General features: G+C 52.0%; 1 protein-coding gene across 4 annotated transcripts in view; it reads right to left on the reverse strand.

The window, feature by feature from the left end:
- The window catches only part of sash1a (SAM and SH3 domain containing 1a), a 291,932-nt gene that overhangs the window by 89,306 nt on the left and 179,851 nt on the right, over positions 1 to 22,775 (reverse strand). Inside the window, exon 1 of one of the 4 annotated variants that reach the window (XM_035421917.1) lies at positions 8,489 to 8,624. The exons of the other annotated variants lie outside the window; for them this stretch is intronic. The gene's annotated coding sequence lies outside the window, so the exon portion shown is untranslated. Of the gene's footprint in view, positions 1 to 8,488; positions 8,625 to 22,775 lie in introns of those variants that run through there. 4 annotated transcript variants of the gene reach the window in all.

Below are 22,775 nucleotides of genomic sequence, written 5' to 3' on the forward strand. Positions count from 1 at the left end.
AAGCAGGCATTCTCAACTCCGCAGGCACCCTACAAGAACTGCCTCCTGTTTTTTTCCCCCCCCAAAAAAGAGGCGGACGGACGGGGGGGGGGGACTGCTTTACTTAAATCACATTGAGTTACTAGCCTCTCTGCTCTCTAGCCCCTTCTCCAGTGGTAAACATGGAGTCGCCTCCCTGGCACAGGGGAAAACGCAGGAAAACCGGCCATTTTACCCACAGGCCTCTGGCCAGTTCGGAATAGCAATGGCTGGCAGGTTTAAAGACGGTTCTGTCGGCAGCACAAGGGATGCTTTCATGGGATGCGGGCGGCACAGAACTCTGTAGCAACAGCCACCCCCCCTCCCCCCCACCCCACCACCCTCTTTCCCCTTGGGCTATAATGCCATGGCAATCACGCAGGCTGGCGGATATGGGGCGGTGGGGGGGGGAGGGTGAGGGTGGAGGGGGAGTGGGGGGGGGTTCGTTCTGTACCTGTCACATACAATTCTGCGTGCCATCAGGCTGACCTGTGTGCGTTAATCCGAACGTGTTTTTATTCGCTCGCTGACACTCTCTGTCTCTTTCACCCAGAGGCATGCCCGGTATTTGCCATGAAAGGGATGCATTTGTTGTCGAACAGTTAAAAAAAAAAAACAAAAAAAAAAAAACTGAAAGTAACTGAGCTTCATTTTGCCGCTGATGTAGGGTGCTCGGCTGAATTTCTGCAGTTAGTTAGAACCGTGAACATTCCCACTGTGAAAGACATGAGAGGAGGGCTCTGTGGTCTTTCACTGAATGTTTCCATGGTTAGCACAGCTGTCCTGGAAAAAAAAAAAAAAAAAAAAAAGGAGAACCATTCATTTGTGAAATTACAAGTCCTGGAGTCAAAAACTGCTCCAGATCTGGCTGCTGTCCATCTCCCGGGAAAGGGGGTGTGGTGGGAGGGTTGGGGGGGGGGGGGGGGGGGAGGGGGGGTGGCGGCCAGCCAAACGAAAGCACCATGGCTGGCCACTTCAAGCTCACCAACACAGAGCACGGCCGGAACAGGCAGAGCGATTGTAGAATCGTTTCGTGATTATTCACAGCCCCCCCCCCCCCAAGCTTAATTTGGTCTCTCTCAGCTTAAAAGGGGAGACCCATGGCCTACAGCGCCACCTAACTGTAAAAAAAAAAAAAAGAAAAAAGAAAATGTTCCCTTCCTTCCTTACCATAAACGTATCGTCTAAAGTTTAGACGATACGTTTATGGTAAGGAAGGAAGGGAACATTTTCTTTTTTTTTTTTTACAGTTTTTTTTTTTTTACAGTTTTTTTTTAGACTCTAAACCCTCCTTACAGCTACGGTCACATAAAAACACAAAGCTGCTCGGGACCATATGGATTACATGCGCAGACACATTTTTACAACATCCATAGCCTAGGCACAGCATGTGAAAAGATTTTTTTTTTTTTTTTTTACAAAGCACTGGTGTGTAATTCATGTTTAATGGTTGCCAGAGCCACAGTTAAAGAGTGTGTGAAACAGCGCGAAGGGAAATCGCACAGGACCGCGCGCTGTTACTTGAGTCCCCCGTGAAAGCGGGGGGGGGGGGGGGGGGGGGGGGTCCGTGAGATCCCAAACATGTGGAATCGCACAGCTGTATATCTGGCCGTGACGTCACCGCAAAAAACTGAGCCCCCGAGACCGTTGCCGGGCAACCAACAGGAAACAAGGTCGTGCATTAAATTCCGCGTGGCGCTGTCTCCCTGAACTGTAAATATCAGAAACTATTACCCCCTCTCGCCATAATTCCCCAGCGTTTTAATTATAGCTACAACAAAAAAAGTACCACTCGGGGGGTCAAATTCTAGACGTATATGGCGTTGGCCTAGTTGAAAACAAGCTTCTCGTTGTTATTCAGACTACGCCTTGGGAGCGCAGTTTGAAACTATGCGTTTGGGACCGATGGCTATAGCTACATCAGCAGACCCACGAAACCGCTGGAGAACGCGATTTCCTCGATTCAGAAAACGAATAACAATCAAGCCTCCGGACGCCATTTCCGCATAGGGCGCAGAGATATTGTGTGTTACATGGTTCGTTTTTCTTTCCATCGCTACGTGACGTGTGCCGCCCGACCCCGCAGTTAAATTACGACATTAATTGGGAGTTCACCGGTGCTTAACGGTAGCTGGATAAACAACCCCGTTTTTTTTAATGAACACAAAATCCGGGGGAGCGAATCAGCAGAACCGGAGGGGTCGCGGTGGCTGTCTGACCGGCCATCCTCTGGGAGAGTATTAAGGGAGGCAGCTGACAGGAAAAGCAAACAACACCTTAGCCACCTTTTTAATGCGTTTCTCTCCGCTTGCCGCGCCCTCCCAGGTGGCCAGGTGGCCTCCCACACATTAATCTGCCTGTTTGGCAGTGCCAAGGCAAAGCGCAGCCATTTCCCCTTGAATTTTAACCCTGGTTAAAAAGCGAAGTAGGAAAAAAATCTGTTAGGGAAAAACAGACGGATCGACATGGCCAGGGGTGGACTGGGTGTGTTGGTTTATCTTTTAACGAGCGCTGCTCCTGTGTGTCGCGGACGGTTAAATATTTCTATAGGCTATGTAAATAAACACACGTCGATAATTCTGCTCGTTAAGATCGCCTGCCACTAGCGTTACATTAACGAGAAATTAGTGCAATTATATTTTAATGCCAAGCACTTAAATGCAACCTGAGTATTTGAATGGATATTTAAATGCAAAGCTATATGTAGGCTATAGGCTTTTTTTCCTGCGTGTTAAGAAAGCAAAATGAGATATTTAAAGGCATCCATTCGACACAATGTTCTTAAGATTGCATAGCCTATGCTACGCCGGTTAGGCAGCTGGTCATGTGTGTAACGGTCACAGGTTTGCTTCCCAGTTATAAAAGCCCTTAGGCAGCACAATGTGGAGTTCTTCAGCACACATCCAGCCATATCACAGGGAAATATGAAGGATAATGTGCAAAACTGTAACTTTATTTTTAATTTTGTTCCATGTATAATAATAATCATAATAATAATAATTCATTACCATTGTTATTAGCAATAATTTAAATTGTGATATTAATCATGATATAATTAATAATACTTGTAGTCCAGAGTTGTAGGCTAATCCTTCAGATTGTGCGGGCCTGCAGCCAATCAGCCTTCTCCATGAAGCGTTAAGAATACTTAATCATCCGGATCCACTGGATCACCTCAGATCTGGTCACCACTAACATATCCGGTGTGGATCCCCGAGCAAGCCTTAGAAAGAGTTAAAGCCTTAGCACGTTGCATGGGGATGTTTAATTGGAACCAGTTGCTTGCAAACAAGACTTTATACTGCTGTTGCCAAGCTGACAAACAAAATCCTTGCAGCATTAAGTTAATATGCCTCATTTTTAGCCAAGGGTAATTCACTCTGGGACATTCAGGAAACACACATATTTTCGGTTTAAAAAAAAACACTGAAACCAGCAGAACCTATTAATATGTCGAATCTGAATAAACATAATTAACTTTGCGCTGGTTTCTGTCAAATAAACTGTTTCCCCTTTTTTACAATCCATGACTTTGTCTCCCACAGTCATTACTGTCCAAAGTCGAAACTAAACTTCATCTCAACTGCTTCCAAAAGATGCCCTTTTCTATTTAAAAAAAAAAAATGCATTTTTAAAATTCCAGATTTAATATGCCATTTGTCCTCGTAACGTCCATACAACAGTGCCAGCAAGCAGCCTCGGATGAAACAATGAGGAAAGATAATGACGTCATCACGGACGGTGAGGGACCTGGATTTTAATTGTGGCATTATCACCCGAAAACACGAGCAGGCCCCCCTGACCCAGCGGGGGAATTCTATCTGACGGGTGCTTTCGCGGGTGATTTGTCTTCCGCCGGGGAGGCGGTGACAGTGATGGATCCTCCGCGGACGCCTCCGTTAGCCGAAGCCCCGGCAGGTTCGTCTGGCAGCTGACAGCCACGGCAAAGACAAGCGGCTCGAAGGAGACGGCGCGCTCGTGTTCCTGGTGCGAGCAGATAACCGAGAGGCGGCGATAAAATAAATAAATAAAAAATACTCAGCGTCTTTTTTTTACGCGGCTCACCTGACGACCGCCGCCCGTTTGGGGCAGGGAGAGAGGAGACGCGCACGGCCCTGATCTGTTCGTAGCCCCGCTTTCTCGCGCGCGCACACAAACTAGGCTACGCGCTAAACAGTGTCAGTTCTCCGTGGCTTTGCCAGAGACCCGCACCAAATGCTGACAGCGCGAGATAGCGTGGGCTGCTTCCGCTCAGAATACCAATGTGCATCAGTAATGCTCAGTGCTGTTGCCTCAATAAATGTGGATGCTGCACCATATCACCGTTATTATATATATTTCACAAACTGAGACTTAAGAGCAAGGAAAACAAATAAAGCAAAGGGTATTAGTTGGACTTACCACATAACCACCAAGTAGAGGTTCCCATTAAGCAAACTCCATTAAAAAAAAAAAAGTGATGGACCAAAGTCGCCTTAAATGAGCACCATCTTCTCTCGTCTGGTGGTTTTTAAATCACGTCTTTAAGAAAAAAAGGAGTATTTTGTTGTTTTTGTTTTTGAGAAATCTGGCTATTATCTGTCAGTTTTTCCCCCCTGGTGACACGGATTCCGAGCTGGCCTTGGTGCAGAGCTGTCAGAGAGATCGCTGTCCTTAAAACAGGCTCGGGGATTGAGCTCCTTAAAGAATGCATCATAGTTCTCTCTCTTTTTTTTCGGTAATCATTATTGCACTGCAGACTACAAGAAGAGGCTTTGTCTGACTGGCCCATGCTAAAGGGGGCGGGTCCTGCAGCCCATTTCCTGTTCTGAGTGAAGACATTTATTTCAAAGGGCATTTTTTTTTCAGATCTTTGAAAAGGGAATGAATTCATCTCTGTTACCAGCGGCCGACTGGATGTACCAGACCCGACAAAAGAGGCGCACCTCTTATTTTGCGCAGGCCAACCGCGGAGGCGGCCCAGCCGCAAGTCAAAAACGGGCTCGGCCGTTCACCTGTCCCGACGCGGAGGACAATGGGCAGGTGTTCCCAGGTCTTCCCTAGCCACAGGCATTCCGCTCGCGACACACACCCATCCAGACGGGGTGAGGCCTGCGGAGAGCAGTGCTCCCAGCAACTGGGGCCAGGTACAGACAGGTTACAGACTGTGAGGAGCCAGGTACAGACAGGTTACAGACTGTGAGAGGCCAGGTTACAGACAGGTACAGTCTGTGAGGGGCCAGGCACAGACAGGTACAGTCTGTGAGGGGCCAGGTACAGACAGGTACAGTCTGTGAGGGGCCAGGTTACAGACAGGTTACAGACTGTGAGGAACCAGGTTACAGACAGGTACAGTCTGTGAGAGGCCAGGTTACAGACAGGTACAGTCTGTGAGGGGCCAGGTACAGACAGGTTACAGACTGTGAGAGGCCAGGTTACAGACAGGTACAGTCTGTGAGGGGCCAGGTACAGACTGGTACCGACTCAGGGGCCAGGTACAGACTGTGAGGGGCCAGGTACAGACAGGTACAGACTGTGAGAGGCCAGGTACAGACAGGTACAGACTCAGGGGCCAGGTACAGACAGGTACCGACTGTTAGGTAGATTGCATACTGGATGTGAGATACCCTGTGAGCACAAAACAAAAATAATTTTCATAAATAATTTCATAAATCATATTTTGTGGACCATGTGAAAAATGAAAAGAGGGAAGATGTGCTGGAATCAAAACTCCAGTGCTGACGGACATCATTTCCCTGGTTTTTTACAAATAACTGGACGTAACACTTCAACAAGAGACACCATCAGCTCCCCGGTACTAATCGACCGTTCGCCTTAATCCTCGGAAGTCTTGTTTATTTACTTAGAGAGCGCTCTGTACATCATTTCAGAAAAGGGATTTTGAAATAAAGTTACGTTCTGTTCTGTTGTCAGCACCACCACCACCATCATTATTATAGCTGTCTCTGTTTATGGCTGATATCACTGACTCTGGCACACTGAGGTGTTCTTCTCAAGAATGAATCTGCAAAGACAATCTGCCATACAGGAAAGAGAGAGAGGGAAACAAAGTCCACTCAACCTTGGCTCAGTTGATACTCCCGCAGACTAAATGTATATAACGCTATCTAGACGGACCAATGGGAACGCAACGCTGGTCTTATCCTCGCTGAGGTCAGCTGGGGCAGAGCCGGCGGTTGGTTGGTCGGTTGGTTCGTCACGCCGCGGAACCCAGACGGCGCCACGGCAACATCGGGACGGAGGCCCAGGTGACGTCGCCTCGCGGCCGTCAGGCGGGGCGGCACGGTCGCCGTTCCCGCCGCCCCAAAGTTAGCCGACTTCACCCAAAGGGCCCCCCGTTCTGCCCAGGAGGACACCGACGGGCCGGGCCAGCGCTCGGAGGAGATGGCTCTCTCTTTGTGAGGAAGCCTCTTTGTTGGGGGGACGGGGGGGGGGGGACGAGGGGGGGCAGGGGACGGGGGGCGCAGCAGACAAAGAGGCCTACGAGGTCTCCCTCCCCAGATCCTTAACTGCCGGCGTGCGAATAAATCACCCCTTTCATTTGCGCGAAATAAAAATACGATGTATGGGACCCTATAAACGCATTAGCGTCTGGGCCGGGTCCGCTTTTGTTAGGGATGATGCTGATTAGTAGGCAGTAAGAGGGGTCTGAAAAGGTTAGGTACCCCCCCCTGAAAAAAACACCCTATTTCCTGAGTTCTGCAGTGACTTATTAAATGACAGCAACCCTGCCACCCCCTAAACCCCATCAGCCTTGCCCCCCCCCCAACTTTTGTCCCCCTCCCTAGAAGAATAACCTAGACTGCAGCCAATGGAGCCTGACAGGTTATAATACAAAGTGGATCGGTGAGGCTGGAGCACGTGCAGACCAGAGGTAACCAGCCTGTGGGCCCCAAGCCCATGAATACTGAGACACCGGGTGGGGGGCCGTCCCAGGAGAACCTGGCCCCGGGCCCCTAACCGCTGGCCCCTGGCCCTGGGCCCCTGACCACGGCCCTGTTCCGCCTGTCTGTTTTTTCGGGAGCCTCCTGTGTTACTGGAAAGTTCTGCACACACAGAGAAAAAGAGGGCAAATGGAGCCCGTCGAGTCTGGACTGCTTTTAGGCTTTTTGTGTATTTTCCGGGACGTTGTTTCGCTCCCCGCCCCCGTGCGGCTGAAAACCAAGGGGGGGGGTGGTGGCCCCGCCCAGCCGCCCCCCCCCCCACCCCCGTTAACCACCGGCCGCCGCTCCGCGAGCCCGTCACTGCTTCCAGATGCGCGCTCGGGCCTCGGGACGGGCGCTGAGTGCCGAATGTGTTCCCCTCACAAAAGAGAGAGAGAGAGAGAGAGAGAGAGAGAGAGAGAGAGAGGGAGAGAGAGAGAGAGAGAGAGAGAGAAGCCTCCCTCACTGCCCCTGTACACTGAGTCCCACTGTCCCTCATGGACATATCTATGAGCCTGCAGGAGAGAAAGCGTGTGTGTGTGTGTGTGTGTGTGTCAGAGAGAGAGTGTGTATGTGAGAGTGTATGAGTCTGTGTGTGTGTGAATGTGTGTATGTGAGAGTGTGTGAGAGTGTGTGAGTCTGTGTGTGTGTGTGTGTATGTGAGAGTGTGTGAGTCTGTGTGTGTGTGAATGTGTGTGTGTGTGAGTGTATGTGAGAGTGTGTGAGTCTGTGTGTGAGTGTGTGTGTGCGTGTGTGTGTCTGTGCGTGCTTGTGTGTGTGTGTGAGAGAGAGGGTGTGTGAGTGTGTGTGTGCGTGTCTGTGCAAGTGTGCACGTGTGTGTGTGTGTGTGCGTGCGTGTGAGTATGTGTGTGTGTGTGTAGATGCTACACCCCCTCTGAGCAGTAAAAAAAAAAAAGAATCATAAATCCATAAACAGGCCCAGGCTACAGCTTTACAGCTAGTGTTCAGTTTCCCTGTTCCCTCCCTATTCTATCCCCCTACAATTTTCATGTCCTCAGCGTGGGCAGAGATCAGCTTTTGTTCTCACTGAACAAAACAAAAAAAAATCAATAGATGCTTGAGAAGCTGAAGTTGCAAACCGTAACGATCCTTGATCCTCAAGATTAGTTGCACACATTAACCAGAAAACTCCATCTCCCAACATTCCATGGCTCACTCACGCCCCCCTCCCCCCCATCCTCCCCACCCCAATTGTGAGAGACTAATGGGGTAATTACAGCCCCCCCCCCCCCCCTTCGAACGGTGCATGCTGAGGACCAGGGCAAACGGAGTTCCTGGCCAGGAGTGGTCCACGAGGACACACCGGGATCACAATGCAAATTCAACAGAAAAGCATTTCACTCTTTGTCCCCTTCTCTCTCTCTCTCTCTCTCTCTCTCTCTGGGTGTGAGAGTTAAGTTCCCGGCACTTTCTGACCTTTTCCCCGGCTCGGCAGAACGTGTCACTGATACCCGTCCTGTACTGAAAACCCAACAAAAAATCCAACAAGAAAGGGGGGGAAAAAAAGACCAAAAATGAGTACATACCGTTTTCTGAAGTCGCGACAACTTATTCTCTTCAGTTCCCCGACAGCTCGATTTCTGCTCCCCGCTTCTGAGCCCCAGTTCCGATGTTCAGACTTGACCCGAAAAGCGATCTTCCCACATCATCATCATCATCATCATCATCATGCGATTCCCCCCCCCCCCACTCCGCCGGTTTCACGATGCCCTGGCGCAAAAAAAAAAAAAAAAAAACGCAGCGGACGCTCCTTCTAAAAAAAACGGCGTTGTCGCTGGGAGCTCAGCGGTCCGACTGTCCGCTCCGGCGAATCGGAGCACAGCAGCGTTCGCCGGTCCTGCGCTCAAACTCTCTGCAACAAGTACAGTGGAGAACAATGAACTCCTGCCAGAGCCGTTCTCTGGCCCACACATAAATCTGGGATGGGAGGGGGGAGGGGGGTGGGGGGGTTGGAGTGCTCGGGGGGGGGGGGGTGGGGGGGTGGGGAGAATGCTGACGCAACGTACAGCTGAAGGGTGGGGCCTCTGTTACAGTCTGATGAAGACAAGGGTTTACCACAGAGAGAGAGAGACCGAGAGAGAGAAAAGAGAGAGACAGAGACAGTGTGTGAGGGAGGGAGTGAGAGAGGAGAGTGACGGAGAGTGAAGGGGGGAAAAAGAGAGAGGAAGACAGAGAGCATGTGAGTGAAAGAGGCAGGGAGAGAGAGAGAGAGTGAGGGGTAGAGAAAGACAGAGAACATTTGAGTGACAGAGACTGGGGGAAATAGAGAGAAAGAGAGAGAGAGAGAGTAAGGGGAGAGAACAAAAAGAGAGAATGTCAGTGACAGACTGCGGGTAAGAGAAAGAGAGGGAGAGAGAGTGAGAGGGGGAGAGAAAGAAATGAAGACAGAGAGAGAGAGAGAAAGAGAGAGAGAGGGAGAGAGAGAGAGTGAGAGGGGGAGAGAAAGAAATGAAGACAGAGACAGAGAAAGAGAAAGAGAGAGAGAGAGAGAGGGAGAGAGAGAGACCACAGCTGTCAGTCAGTTGCGGGTGCCTGGTCCAGTTCGGGCTGTCCGGGGGAAATGGTGACTCGTGTTTTCCTGCTGTAATGCAGCGGGGAGCCACGCCTAAAACCCAAAGCCAGCTCAGCTCTGCTGGCTAGCCCGGGAAAACCGTGCGCTGGGGGGGTTAGCGTCAAGTCATTTCTCTCTCTCTCTCTCACTCTCTCTCTCTCTCTCTCTCTCTCTCTCACTCTCTCTTTCTCTCTCTCTCTCTCTCTCACTCTCTCTCGCTCTCTCTCTCACTCTCTCTCTCTCTCTCAGAAAAAAACTCTCAGAATTATAGGTTTGCCGTTTCACTTCGCTTTATATGTCTTGCTATTTCGAAACGACTCTAGTGCAGCAAAGGAGTAAAAAAAAATAAAAAAAGAACACAAGAACGCAACCCGATACAGCCAGACGCAGCGATTATTTCATTTCATTTTCGGCCTTCCCCCCCCCCCCCCCGAGCGCAGCTGATTGGACGGCAGCTGAAGCGCTGCTCCAGCGAAACTGTCGGAATGTTCCGCCGTGTCCCCGTCCTCATCCCCCTCCGTGCCTGGGACAGGGGGGAAGAAGGCCCCGCAGAGGTCGTGGGACAGAGGGGAGGGGGGGCGGGGGGGGGGTCTGAGGGTAAGGGAGGACAGGCCGGCTGCTGGATCCAGACCAGACCAGGGACCCCCCCCCACCCACCCCCTCTACACGCCACTCACCACAGGAAGCACACTGAGCTGACGGGACCGATTTCCCAGCATGCATCAGTCTGCACTCAGACAGGGCCCGTCACAGTAGAGCGAGTCTCCTGTGACATCACAGCACTCCAGCCTAACGGGACGGTTTTTTTTTGTTCTTCTCGTGAGTTCTCATTGGCCCTTAGGTGCGAAGACGCAGTGACAGATCTACAGGGTCATTTAATAAGCACACAAGCTCCGGTCACTGACTCATATTCTCAGCACTCACTCACTGATGTGTGAGCCAACAAAGTGCTACGGATGCGCTACCATTTAAAGGCTTATAGCACCACACAACTTTACATGTTCGCTTATGCGCGCACACACACACACACTTTCAGAAAAGGACAGGCACAGACACACACACATACACACACACAGACAAACACGCAGACAGACACACACATATGCACACACACACGTGCACACACCAACAGACACACACACACTCACTCATAGACACACACACACACACACATGTGCACGCACATACACACACACACATGCCCACACACACGCACACACACACACACACACACACGGGCCCACACATACACACACACACTATACACACACACACACTCGCAGACAGGCACACACACCCCCAACACACACACATACACATACACACACGCCCACACACACACACACACACACTCATAGACAGACACACACACCCCCACACACATTGACAGACACACCCCCCCACACACACTCACACACACACACAGACACACACACACACACGCACACCAAGCTTTTAATCAAGAGCCTGGATGGAAAATCAACAGCGCTCCCGGGCACCGGCCAAAATTGGACGCAGAAAATGAGCAGAGGAGCGGGCCGAATTAGGCCGAGCCGCCCCCCCGACGCGAGCGCTCAGGACCGCTTCATCCGCCGTGAATAATAACCGCGCGTCCTAACGCCTTTCCGCCGGCCCGATCTGCGCCGCCAGCTCCCGGGGGGAACGTAATGAACCCATTTCCAGCCCAAACAAAATTATTCGTGACCTCGCCTGCCGACGAGACCCTCCTCGCCCCCCCCCCCTTCCGCTGCGAGGGAGCGCGCGTGTGTGGAGCGCGGTAATGAACCGAAATGAGCTTCGCCTCATCGCCAGGCTGTTCCCCCCCCCCCCCAGCCACCGTTACCGTTACCTTCCCCCGAAAAAAAGATTCACAGAAACGAACGCGAAGCTTTATCACTCCTTATTCATACAGCCCGCTCTGGTGCAGCTGCCAGGCACAAAGGCTGCAAGGGAGAGGGAAAAAATTTAAAGTCAAATAAAAACTATGGAACCTGCGGGACACAAGCCGGGTTCCCTCTGCCCTCCTAACCCAACCTGACTGCCTGAAGTTTTAGGTTTCCTCCCCGCTCTCTCTGTCTCCCTTTGAAAAATGACTCTGTGCGCGTGGTTCCAGTGCAGCGTATCACCAAGTACACGGCTCCCGTGATAATGGAAAGAAGATCAAGGTGTTCCCAACGGACTTTTTCAGGAGTCCGCTCTTGGGGGGGGGGTGCGTGTACGTGTGTGTGTGTGTGTGTGTGTGCGTTTGTGTGTGTGCGTGCCTGAGTGTGTGTGTGTGTGTGTGACAGAGGGAGAGAGTGTATGTGTGGTTTCACAACAAGCAAATGCAATGGATGGTTGTATGGCAGTTAGCTATTTAGTATAATAAATGTGTGTGTGTGTGGGTGTCTGTCTGTTTGTCTGTGTGTGTGCATGTGTGTATCTTGGTTTCACAACATGCAAATGCACTAGACAGTTTAACGGCAGTTAGCCATTTAGTTTAATAAACTACTCAGGAGGAACTCACTAAATGCTTAGGCAGATATGTAAGATTATGATTATCATAATTATTATATTGCCATCGTTTTAACCGGGACGTGTTAAAACAGACGCGGATTTCTTTTATCTGAGAATAAAGTGCTCGCTGGGGGGCCTTCAGCTGGTGGGGGGGGTGGGGTGGTGGTGGTGGTTGGGGGATGGGTGTAGGGGGTTTGGGGAGGGGTACCGAGCTCCTTCATCGATCCGTTTCAGCGTTGTGGCGAAGAGCAGCACACCTGGACGACGAGGCACCGGAGCGCTCGCCTGAACGCAGCGAGGGGCGCGGCGTTGAGTAAGAGGCGATCACGAGCGCGGCGGGCGGCTACCCTCCAACTGCCATTTTTCGAAAAGAGTGAGCGAGCGGGCGGGCGCGTCGAGAGCGTGTGGCGCGCGGCGTGCGGCGAAGCACTCCGTATCCCAACTGCCGAACACCGGGCGGTCCCCCCCCCCCCCGCCCCCGGCCCCCGCTCACCTCCCACAATGCACCCTGATTCTAAATGAGCCCATTTCACCAGCGGCCCCTGGAAACTGGAAGCACTTAATATCAATTGTAATGTGCTTGTATACCTTCGCGCAGGATGGGGGGGGGGGGGGGGGGGGCGAGGGGGGCAAGACTAATTAAACCCACTCTGTATAAACAGAGGGGAGAGAACGGGATGTCCGCCAACTCCCGTTCGAATGCAGAATCGACCGAGCAGAAACCCTACCCTCTATTATGTCGCTGTGCCATGTTTAATTTCTACAGTCCTGCTCTCCGTTTTTTTTTTTACTCACTGCCAAGCTAAATGAGTTTTCAGGTTACACAGAGATTGTTATCTGTGTTTGTGTGGGTGGGGGTGTGTGTGTGTGTGCGTGCGTGCGTGCATGAGGGTGTGTGTGTGCGTACGTGTTTTTATTGTGTGTGTGTGTGCCTGTATGTGTACATGTTTTTGTGTGTGTGTGTGGGAATGTGCATGTCTGTGTGTGTGTGTGTGTGTATGTGTGTGTGTGCGCGTGTGTCCGTGCGTGGGAATGTGCATGTCTGTGTGTGCGCGCGTGTGTGTATATGTTTTTGTGTGTGTCCGTGCGTGCATGTTTTTGTGCATGTGTGTGTGTGTGTGTGTGTGTGTGTGGGAATGTGCATGTCTGTGTGTGTGCGCGTGTGTTCTTGTGTGTGCCTGTGTGTGTGTGCGTGTGTGTGTGTGCGTTTGTACGCATGTGTGTGTGTGTGTTCGTGCGCGTGTGTTCTTGTGTGTGCCTGCGTGTGTGCGTGCGTTTGTGCGCGTGTGTTCTTGTGTGTGCCTGCGTGTGTGCGTGCGTTTGTGCGCGTGTGTTCTTGTGTGTGCCTGTGTGTGAGCGCTAACAGCCACTAATACATCATCATTATTGTTATAAGCTGGGACCCAGAGGCTGGGGTCTGACTGATTTCAGTGCCGGGAAGCCCAGATGCTCCATCGCTGTAAAACGCTGGGCAATTGGTGTTAATAACTTTAGTGGAAAATTCGACTCAATCTGACAAAACAAAGCACAAAAAAAAAAAAAAAAAGCCATCGCTTTGGACACATTGCATATCTGCGTTTAACTCTGACATCACACCGCCAATCTGAGCCTGGTAAGACCAATTATTTGCTACCGCGGTCATGGAAACGAAGAGCCAAAGACACGCCTTCCGATTGGCTACGCTCGTTAAATTAACGGCACTTTGACACGACGACGGTGTGGTAGCGGACGCATGGCAACAGCCACTTCCTGGCAGGGCAAACAAACTTCCTGTGGCCGGGCTCAATGGACCATATACTGACTGGTCGTGTGTGTGTGTGTGTGTGTGTGTGTGTTTGCTTATGTGTATGAGCGTGCCGGTACATTTGTGGTTGTGTATGCTTATGTGTGTGTGTGTGTGTGTTTACTTATGTGTATGAGTGTGTCTGTACATCTGTGGTTGTGTATGCTTATGTGTGTACATGTTTGTGTATGTTTATTAGTGTCAGTACGTGTGTGTTTGTCTACGTTTGTGTGTGATTATGCGCATGAGTGTGTCTGCTTATATGTCTATATACATTCATGAGTTTGTGTATGGAGTGCGTGTGCTCACGCATGTTTGCATGTATGTATGTAAGAGTATGCTTGTGTATTTTCGGGAATATATATGTGCATGTGTTTGCGTTTGCATAGGTTTATGCACGTGTTGCGTGCTTGTGCATGTGTGTTTATGTGTGTGTGTGTGTGTGTGTGGGGGGGGGGGGTGTTGGAGGGGGGGGGGCGATAGTTGTGTGTCAGACCCACTGAGCGCTGAAGGACACGGTCAGGAATCACAACACGTCTGGAATCACAACACGTCTGGAATCACAACACGTCTGGAATCACAACACGTCCCGCTTCGCTTTCTTCGTTCGAGGGCCGCGCTGCCGAGACCGCGGGAGAACATTCCGGAATATTCCAGACGCTCTCCCTCTCCGCCGTTCCCCTCGGCCGCCCGCGCGCGCTCTCTCTCCGAAAAGAGCCCCCCGCTCTTCCCGCAAACTTTTCCGTGAATCTCAAATAAAGCAGCTATTAAAGGAATAAAGCAAGGGGGACATCATATTAGAGCAATTTATATGCAAATTTTGCGACAAGAGGTTGACAAGTGTGGGGGGGTTGGGGAGGGGGGGGAATTAGACCACGCTCATTGACTCGGTCTGACCCCCCTTCTGCTAATATAGACACTCGCTAATGAGCGGCTCCATTTAGCTAATCTCACTCCAGTGGTGAGGCGGCGTTCGCCGCGAAGCGAAGCTAAGCAAAGCAGGTGTGGTAGACCCGCAATTCCAAACGCAGCTCCCACTGCTGCCACTAGATGGCAGCAGAGGGTCGGTCTTTGATTGGATTTTTAAAACGATTTTTTTTTTGTTTGTGTTCAGACCGTGTTTAAGACAATAGTGGAAAATACAAGATCCCCATCCAACAGTAACGTAACATACACACAAACATGCACCATCCATGAACAACACATTTAAGATCCGCCATCTGTACAAATGTTATCACGAACACACCAGCAGCTAAAAATAGACATATAATAGCGTGTTCTGTTGAGTGATGGAGGCACTGTTGACAAAGGCATGACACTACACTGATGTTCATGGTTCCAACGGAAAATTTTCATGTTTATTTTTTAAGATGCTGAGGTTAATTTCGCAAACACGTGCAGGCACTGCATCGCGCGGTGTAATGAATTAGTCCGTCCAGAAACACTGAGACAGTGATGTGTTTTTAACTCCGGGTATTGGGGAGGAGTAATGACTCTTTTCATTGGTGTATTACTCATGGTGTCTCACGGTGAGACGGCCAATTAAAACAAAGCTCAGGGGCTTCTCTGTGGCCTTTGATGACTGTGACTGATCCATCGGAAAAAGAGCTCTCTCTCTCTCTCTCTCCGTCTCTCTCTCTCTCTCTGTTTCTCTCTCTCTCTCTCTCCGTCTCTCTCTCTCTCTCTGTTTCTCTCTCTCTCTCCCTCCCTCTCTCCCTCTCTGTTCCTGTTTCTCTCCCTCTCTCTCTCTCTTCCTCTCTTTTGCTCTCTCTCTCTCTCCCCCTTCCTCTCTCTTTCACTCTCTCCATGGTGCTACCCCTCCTCCCATTCATAAACTTGGACTTGGACCGCAGGGCAGTTTTCACACACAGCGACCCTCTCGAGCCCCGCCCAGGTCGTAGTCCCTGGCGCATTTCCGCGACCGTACCGCCACCGCTCGCCGGCAGCTCGGCCGCGCCCGCCCCCCCCTCCCCCCCTCCCCCCCGGCGGAGGTCGGGTGGCGGCGCAGACATTCTAATCACTCTCCCCCCGCCGCCGCCAGCACGCTTGGCTACACACGCGCCCGGTCGGCACGGCGACTGCCCCGTCAAGCAGGACTGCAAGCCTGTTAGGGCCGGGGCACGCTCAATTACAATAACAGAGAGTTACACTAATTATGACACACCACTGGAAGCCATGCTGAAAACTTCCTTATCGCCCGCCCCCCCCCCCCCAGCCCCCAGCCCCCAGCCCCCCCAGCCCCCAGCCCCCCCCCCCCCGCCACATCCCCACACGTCAAGAGAAAATGAGATCTGCTTTGATGTCTCTGTCCAGCTCCAGTCACCCGGGAGACTGTTGTTATGGCGAGCCGGAACACCACGGAGTGGGGACTTTGGCGTACCCCCCTCACCTCCCCCTCCCTCCCCTTTCCCTTAGTGCGGCCTGGGTTCTACAGATGGGGAGAGGAGGGGTGGGGCTCAGTCCTGCACCCTGCTGGCCGGGGCGGGTAATGCAGCCTCTGGCCACGTGGTCCGCACCACGCCGAGAGAGGCGGGTGGGGAGTGCAGTTCCGGAAGCTTCTTTGGGTGGAGACGGGACGGTAGGTCAGATAACATCCCTCCAGCCAAGCGTAAGCATGAGGCCCAAAATGACAGCCGTCACTGACCAGAGTCTTCCTCACATTCATGTCTCAATGTCCTTCCTCTTCCTCTTTTGAAGTCTGACACCCTTCTGTCTTCTTGGATGGGTCTCAACGCTCCTCCTCTTCCTCACAGCTCTCTGTGCTCTTCCTCATTCCTTTCGGTAAGCCTTGTTACCCCTCCTCGTCGTTGGCACCTAATTAGACCATCCTCTTCATCTTCATCCCAGGGCTATTTTTTTTCAGCGCTGGAGTTCTACTCGAGGCACCAGCGGGCGGAATGACATCAGCGGATGTGGCACGGTGACGCGATTTGGAGGGGGGAAGGGGGGGACGCGGGGAGGGGGGGGATGCGGGGAGGGGGGGGGGGGAGGCGGGGAACGAAAAGAAAACAACGCCACAACGCGTGGGACACTCGAAAACCGACAGCTCCGTGATGTGGGGGGGTGGGGGGATTTAAGCGGAACTCAAGAGTTCGGTCCGCGCCGCCAACACGCTCAAGCCCCCTTGACGTTTCCTCCCTCAAACGCGAGCTGACAGCCCCCCCCCCCCCCCCGTTGGAGGTCAGTCTGATACCATCGTCTGGAGACGCTCGCAGGAAGTGATTCTGGGGAGCAGATTATCGCAGTCCGTCGGCGTCAAAGCGATCGCTCGACCCAAAACGCGCAGAGACGGGTTTCCCAAGCTCCTTTGTGCTCCCCCCAGCCCAGACCGAAGAAAATCTGGCCCAGGAGCCGGAAGAAGGAAAAACAGATTTCGCTTCGAGATGCAGTGGGCGAAACGAGAAAGAAAGAAAGCGAAAAAAAGAAGAAGAAGAAGAAGATGCGTTTGATATCGATTCTTTGCTCTCGCCCGAGAGGACAGGAACTTGGCTTTGAGGTTTGACAAAAGACGATAAACGAAAGGGCGGATACATATCCACTTGACATGTGAACAAAAGTGAGCCAAACAGGGTTTTAACGGTCGTCAGAAGGAAAGATTGCGGTGCTTCGGTGTTCCGGTCCACACAAACCTGTAAGTAAAAACCTTCCGGTAGTTCCCGCCAGGAGACGGACGAACAGCTCCGAAATGCGGCGAAGGCCAGTCCCAGAACACAGTCACACACAACGCTCTCTCTGCGTTGGAGTGTTTGCACAAAGTAATTACAGAGTCAGATTAGGCAGGCTTTGCGCCCCGTGCCCCGTGCCCCATCCCCCCCTCCCCCTCCCCCTCCCCCTCCTCGGTGCGGTGGGAGAAACCGCGTTTTTGTGTTTTTTTACGTTCAGCCCTTCGCGCCTCCCTAGCCGCTAACGGCGACGTTAGCATCCTCAGCGTTAATCAACGGAGGAGAGAACAATCGATTTCACGCCGAGCCGAGAGCTCGTTTTCAGACGGGGGGGGGGGGGGTGATGGGGGGGGGATGGGGGGGGGAATAAATACGTGTCGTCCACCTTAACCACAACTGAGCGAGGATTTTTTTTAAAAGAGAGAAAAAACTAAGAACTAGCAGAGACCTTTTTGCGATGCGATTTTGAGGAGATAAGGCCTCCGGTTCCTGGCTGCGTATGAAGACACGACGAATGAGCTTCAGGGGAGAGAAGAACATTAACCTTGCGATGCACTCGGTGTAGAAGAAATGACATCCTCGTTAGGCCGAGGACCTGGATTACTGAATCAATTTAACAGTAAATTGTTGCAGCTGGGTTGTCTGTCATTTTCTTGGTACAGACACTTCTGTTCCTCTCTCTCTCTCTCTCTCTCTGTCTCTTGCGCTCGCTCTCTCTCCCTCTCCCTCTCCCTCTCTCCCCCCCTCTCTCTCTCTCCCTCTCCCTCTCGCCCCCCCTCTCTCTCTCTCCCTCTCTCCCTCTCTCTCTCGCGGCAAGAAACGGCTTCGGCGTGAATTAAATGGCGACGGTTAATTCTCCCAATTTACGTCACCCGCCGGATCGGTGGGCGTTCGTCTTGGGGGACCGAGGGGAAAAAAAAAATAATAACAGCTGTGGTTTTTATTTTCGATCGCGTGATGCTCTCAAAGGGGGTTTGGCTGCCTCGGGAAAAAAAAATATAAATTTGGCCTCTGGAATGTGCCAATTCGCATCATAATAAAAAATCTGAAACAAATTTACAGTCTTTTTTTCCCCCCAATCCCGTTATAAGGAGGCTTAATAAATCACCGCGAGGTTCGTCACGGATAATATAATAGAAAAGAGCACACCCTATCGATTCCCAGAGGGGGAATTCATCTTACTACCAGCGGCGGACGTAAAAACAATTAAAAAGGCATAATGCAGACGCAAATGGCCGAACACGCAGAGGTCCACGGGCGATAGGTAATCATGGCGCGATCGATGGATCGATGGCGGCTTTAAGAGAGTCGTCTCCCGGGCATTCAGAGCCCGCCGCGTTTCACACAGAACCGCTCGTCTTCCCCCCCCCCCACTTCCTGCGGGGAAAGAAGACGCGAAGCTCGCGGAAAATAAACGACAAAGGCAGCGCTGTCCCGCTGAACGAGGCCTTCCCCCCCCCCCCGCGGTGTGCCGACCTGCTCGCAGGAATCTGGGATTAGGAAAGGGGAGGAAAAGGGCCTGTCGCAGGTTCGGAAAAAAAAAACATTCCCGTCACTCCCAGTTGCAGCAGTACGACCAACATAAACACGCCATTTACACTCCTAGAACACGCTTTTAGATGTGTGGTAGAGCTCTGATTCAGTGAGAAATAATAGCACTAGCATGCCATTTACATTCGGTCTTCAGCAGGCCACAGAAATACAACACACTTTCACACACACACACACACACACACCCACAAACACACACACACACATGGGGCACACCATAAATCTATATCCAGCAGGGTTTGAAACAGTTTCACAGTGTTGACACAGTGATGAGAAGCATCTCCGTTCAGCATACACACACACGCACGTGTCTTATCGTGTTCCCCCCGCACTACACATCAGAAGTGCCTCCGCCAACGTAAACACAGCCCGTGGTTTATCGCCGCTTCGCAGACTCCAGCGCGAGCGCCTCTGTTCCGCGCAGACAAGTGCGCAGTTAATTATCCGTCCGTGCACATCAACAAGGTCTGACAGGGCCCGCTCTGCTGAGTCTTCACTGGGGTAGGTAGTGACGTGTGTGATCCTCTCGTCCTGCTGAACGCAGTTTTTTTTTTAGCTGCAGAGGGTGGGGATGTGAGGGCAGGCCTAACCCTATGAAGAGCAGGTTTTTTTTTTTGGAATGCATATATTTTTTTTTTCAAAATAAGCCAGCGTTCTAGAAATCCGCTGCTTTCAGTTACCAGTAGAACGTTCAGTTTAGAAAATTCCGATCACGTACTTGTGATCGTACATCTTAAAGGGTTACTTTCATCAAACAGCATGAGAAGATTTAAGGCAGCAACCGAACAAATATGGCAGTATAACATTCTACAATAAAAAAAGACGAGGCGTGTCCATTTGTGCTTCTGTGCATGTGTCTCTGTAGCTGTAGGTGTGTGTGTGAGTATGTGTATGTGTGTGTGTATGTGTATGTGTCTCTGTAGGTGTGTGTGTGTGTGTGTGTGTCTCTCTCTGTATGTGTATGTGTGTGTGTATGTGTGTGTGTGTGTGTGAGTATGTGTATGTGTGTGTGTGTGTGTGTGTGTGTGTGTGTGTGTGAGTATGTGTATGTGTGTGTGTGTGTGTGTGCGTATGTGTGTGTGTGTCTCTGTAGCTGTAGGTGTGTGTGTCTGTATGTATGTGTGTGTGTTTGTGTGTGTCTCTGTAGCTGTAGGTGTGTGTGTGTGTGTGTATGTGCATGTGTGTGTGTATGTGTATGTGTCTCTGTAGGTGTGTGTGTGTGTGTGTGTGTGTCTCTCTCTGTAGGTGTAGGTGAGTATGTGTATGTGTGTGTGTCTCTGTAGCTGTAGGTGTGTGTGTCTGTGTGCGTATGTGTGTGTGTGTGTCTCTGTAGCTGTAGGTGTGTGTGTCTGTATGTGTGTGTGTGTATGTGTCTCGGTAGGTGTGTGTGTGTGTATGGGGGGGTCATGGGTAAACAGAGCTGCAGTAATTCCACGTGTGCGTGCGAGAGTGAGCATCTGCAGCAGTGTCCCCCGCGCTCTTGCGCATTAACACGCGTGTGTGCGTGCGCCAGACGTCCACGCGAGTCTGACACCTGACCCCGATCTCGGCCTCCGCATGTAATCCCCACCAATGAGAAACAGGTGGGGGGGCGGGGCTGGGGTGTCCCATCAGAGGAAGAGAGAGAGACACAGAGAGATAAGATTCCTCACGACTGGAATCATGCTGGAGTCCTAAACCCCACAGGGGCTGGATTCTTATTATTTTAGTTTTTTTTTTTTGGGGGGGGGGGGGGGGGGTGTTGAAAAAGGACGGGTAAAAGTGAAAAGGCTTTACATATCGTTAACCCCACCCACCCCCCCCCACCCTCCGCAGGGCTGGAATTACATGCGATTAGATCAGTTGCAGAAACAGGGGATTACAAGGGTGGCCTGAGCAGATGGGACGTTGGCAGAATGGCAGAGTGTGGGGTTGGGGGGGGGGGGGGGTGTCACCCGGTGTAAGAAATGGCTGTTTTCCCACGTGTCTGTGCCACCCCCCCTCACCCTGGGGGGGGGGCCGCGGTCTTTGGTGGCTTTCCACTGACCCGCGCGGTTCACACGGGCTAAACCTCCACCTGAATGAAACCTGCACTGTTCCTTCATCCGTTTCTGTTTGTGTTCGCCACTGCTCTGCCTCCCGTGTCGCTAGTTCGTGTTGTGAAAAGGTACACGTGTGATTTCACCCACACCGCGGCACACAGGAAGTCCCTTTAACGTTCCCGGCACACAGGAAGTCCCGCCCCGTCAGCGTCGGACCTCCCATCACGCGGGCTACGCCGGCGAGCCGCTGGCTTCGCCAAACAGTTCGGAGCCCCCCCCCCTTATGACAACACAAACACAGCGCATTCTAGAACCCGCGTGACATCATCGTTCGCGTTTCCACAAAGGACGTGAACGTATGCGCGCGTGCCTGTTAGGCCCCCGGAGGGAGGAAGCGCCCTGCCAGGATGACGCACGCTTATTTAACCTCCGTTTAGCTGCTGCAGAGCGACGGCACATACGACCGTTCGGTCTGGCGAGCACGCGTCTCCCAGACAACTGCCCGAATGGGGCGGGGTGGGGGTGGGGGTGGGTGGGACTCCAGTAATGCACAGAGACGGGGAGGGTCAGCCAACATTAATGCAAAGCACCCTATTATAGATTTTGCCCCGGGGGAGTTCGGGTGGGGAGCGTGGGCGGTACGGAACGAGAAAATGTCACATCAGCTGTGCGACCGGCGCCTCTCTCATCTGTGTTTAAATCTGAGGTGAGAGGAGGTGCAGTTGGGAGTTTCGGGGGCGGGTTAATCGAGACCAGTAGACCCCTCTGAAGAGTAGGGGTTTTTTTTTGTGGAACGTTTCCAGTCAGTCTCAGTCAGTGTTCTAGAACCCCGTCGCATTCAGTCACCAGCGGTGATTGTGACATCAGCACTGGAATGTTCAGCTGAGACCATTCTAATGACATATTTTTGGAGTCACATCTTAAAAGGATCACAGCAACGTTTCGCCACTCAAACCTGAGGAAATCACCGGGTGTGGGCATGCGCGGGGCAGGCGGGGCGGGGGGGGGGCAGGGGGTGTAATGGCAATGGCCGAAATGGAGGAGTGGGCCCGCGACAGCATCTGACGGAGGATGATGGAGAGTCCGTTTGAAAGGCTTGCCCCAGCTTAGCCTGACTGATAAGTGGATTTCAACGAGTCCCAAACGGCCCAGGGAAGCGGGGGGGGGGGGGGGGGGGTTGGTCGGGCTGGGGCCTGGCAGCCCGCCACCGCCTCGCGCACAAGGGCTGAATATCAGATCAGCTCAGCTGACCTCCCGTCCCGATCTCGTTAGCCTCTGCGCAGTGGCGCCCATTACTTAGCCTCAGATATTGATAAGAACAGACCCTCCGCTAAGTCGTGCTAATGCGCTGCCTGCTAGACAGCAAAACAACCCCTGCGCTTTATACAGGGTTAAGCAGCTAGCTAAGTATACGTCCCAGTTCTGGAACAGTACGAGAAGGGTACGCGTCGTGTTTTTGGACTGTACACCTGGGCTGACACTTCCAGGTAGTGTCACCTGGTTGCCCGAGAAGCAGGGGTGTCCAATCTTATCCAGAGAGGGCCAGTGTGGAAGCAGCTTTTTGTTTCAGCCTGGCACTAAGACTGTAACTGTTTCTACTGATCGACATTTGGACTGAAAACCTATCCCTATCCCTAACCCTAACCCTAACCCTCACCAGACCCTTTTCGGATAAGATTGGACTAGAGACGACAGGGGGACTCGGTCACGCACTTTGAACCCCCCCCCACCCCCCCCCCCCTCCACCCC

Source organism: Anguilla anguilla, chromosome 6, assembly GCF_013347855.1.
Source record: "Anguilla anguilla isolate fAngAng1 chromosome 6, fAngAng1.pri, whole genome shotgun sequence".
NCBI classification, from domain to species: domain Eukaryota; kingdom Metazoa; phylum Chordata; class Actinopteri; order Anguilliformes; family Anguillidae; genus Anguilla; species Anguilla anguilla.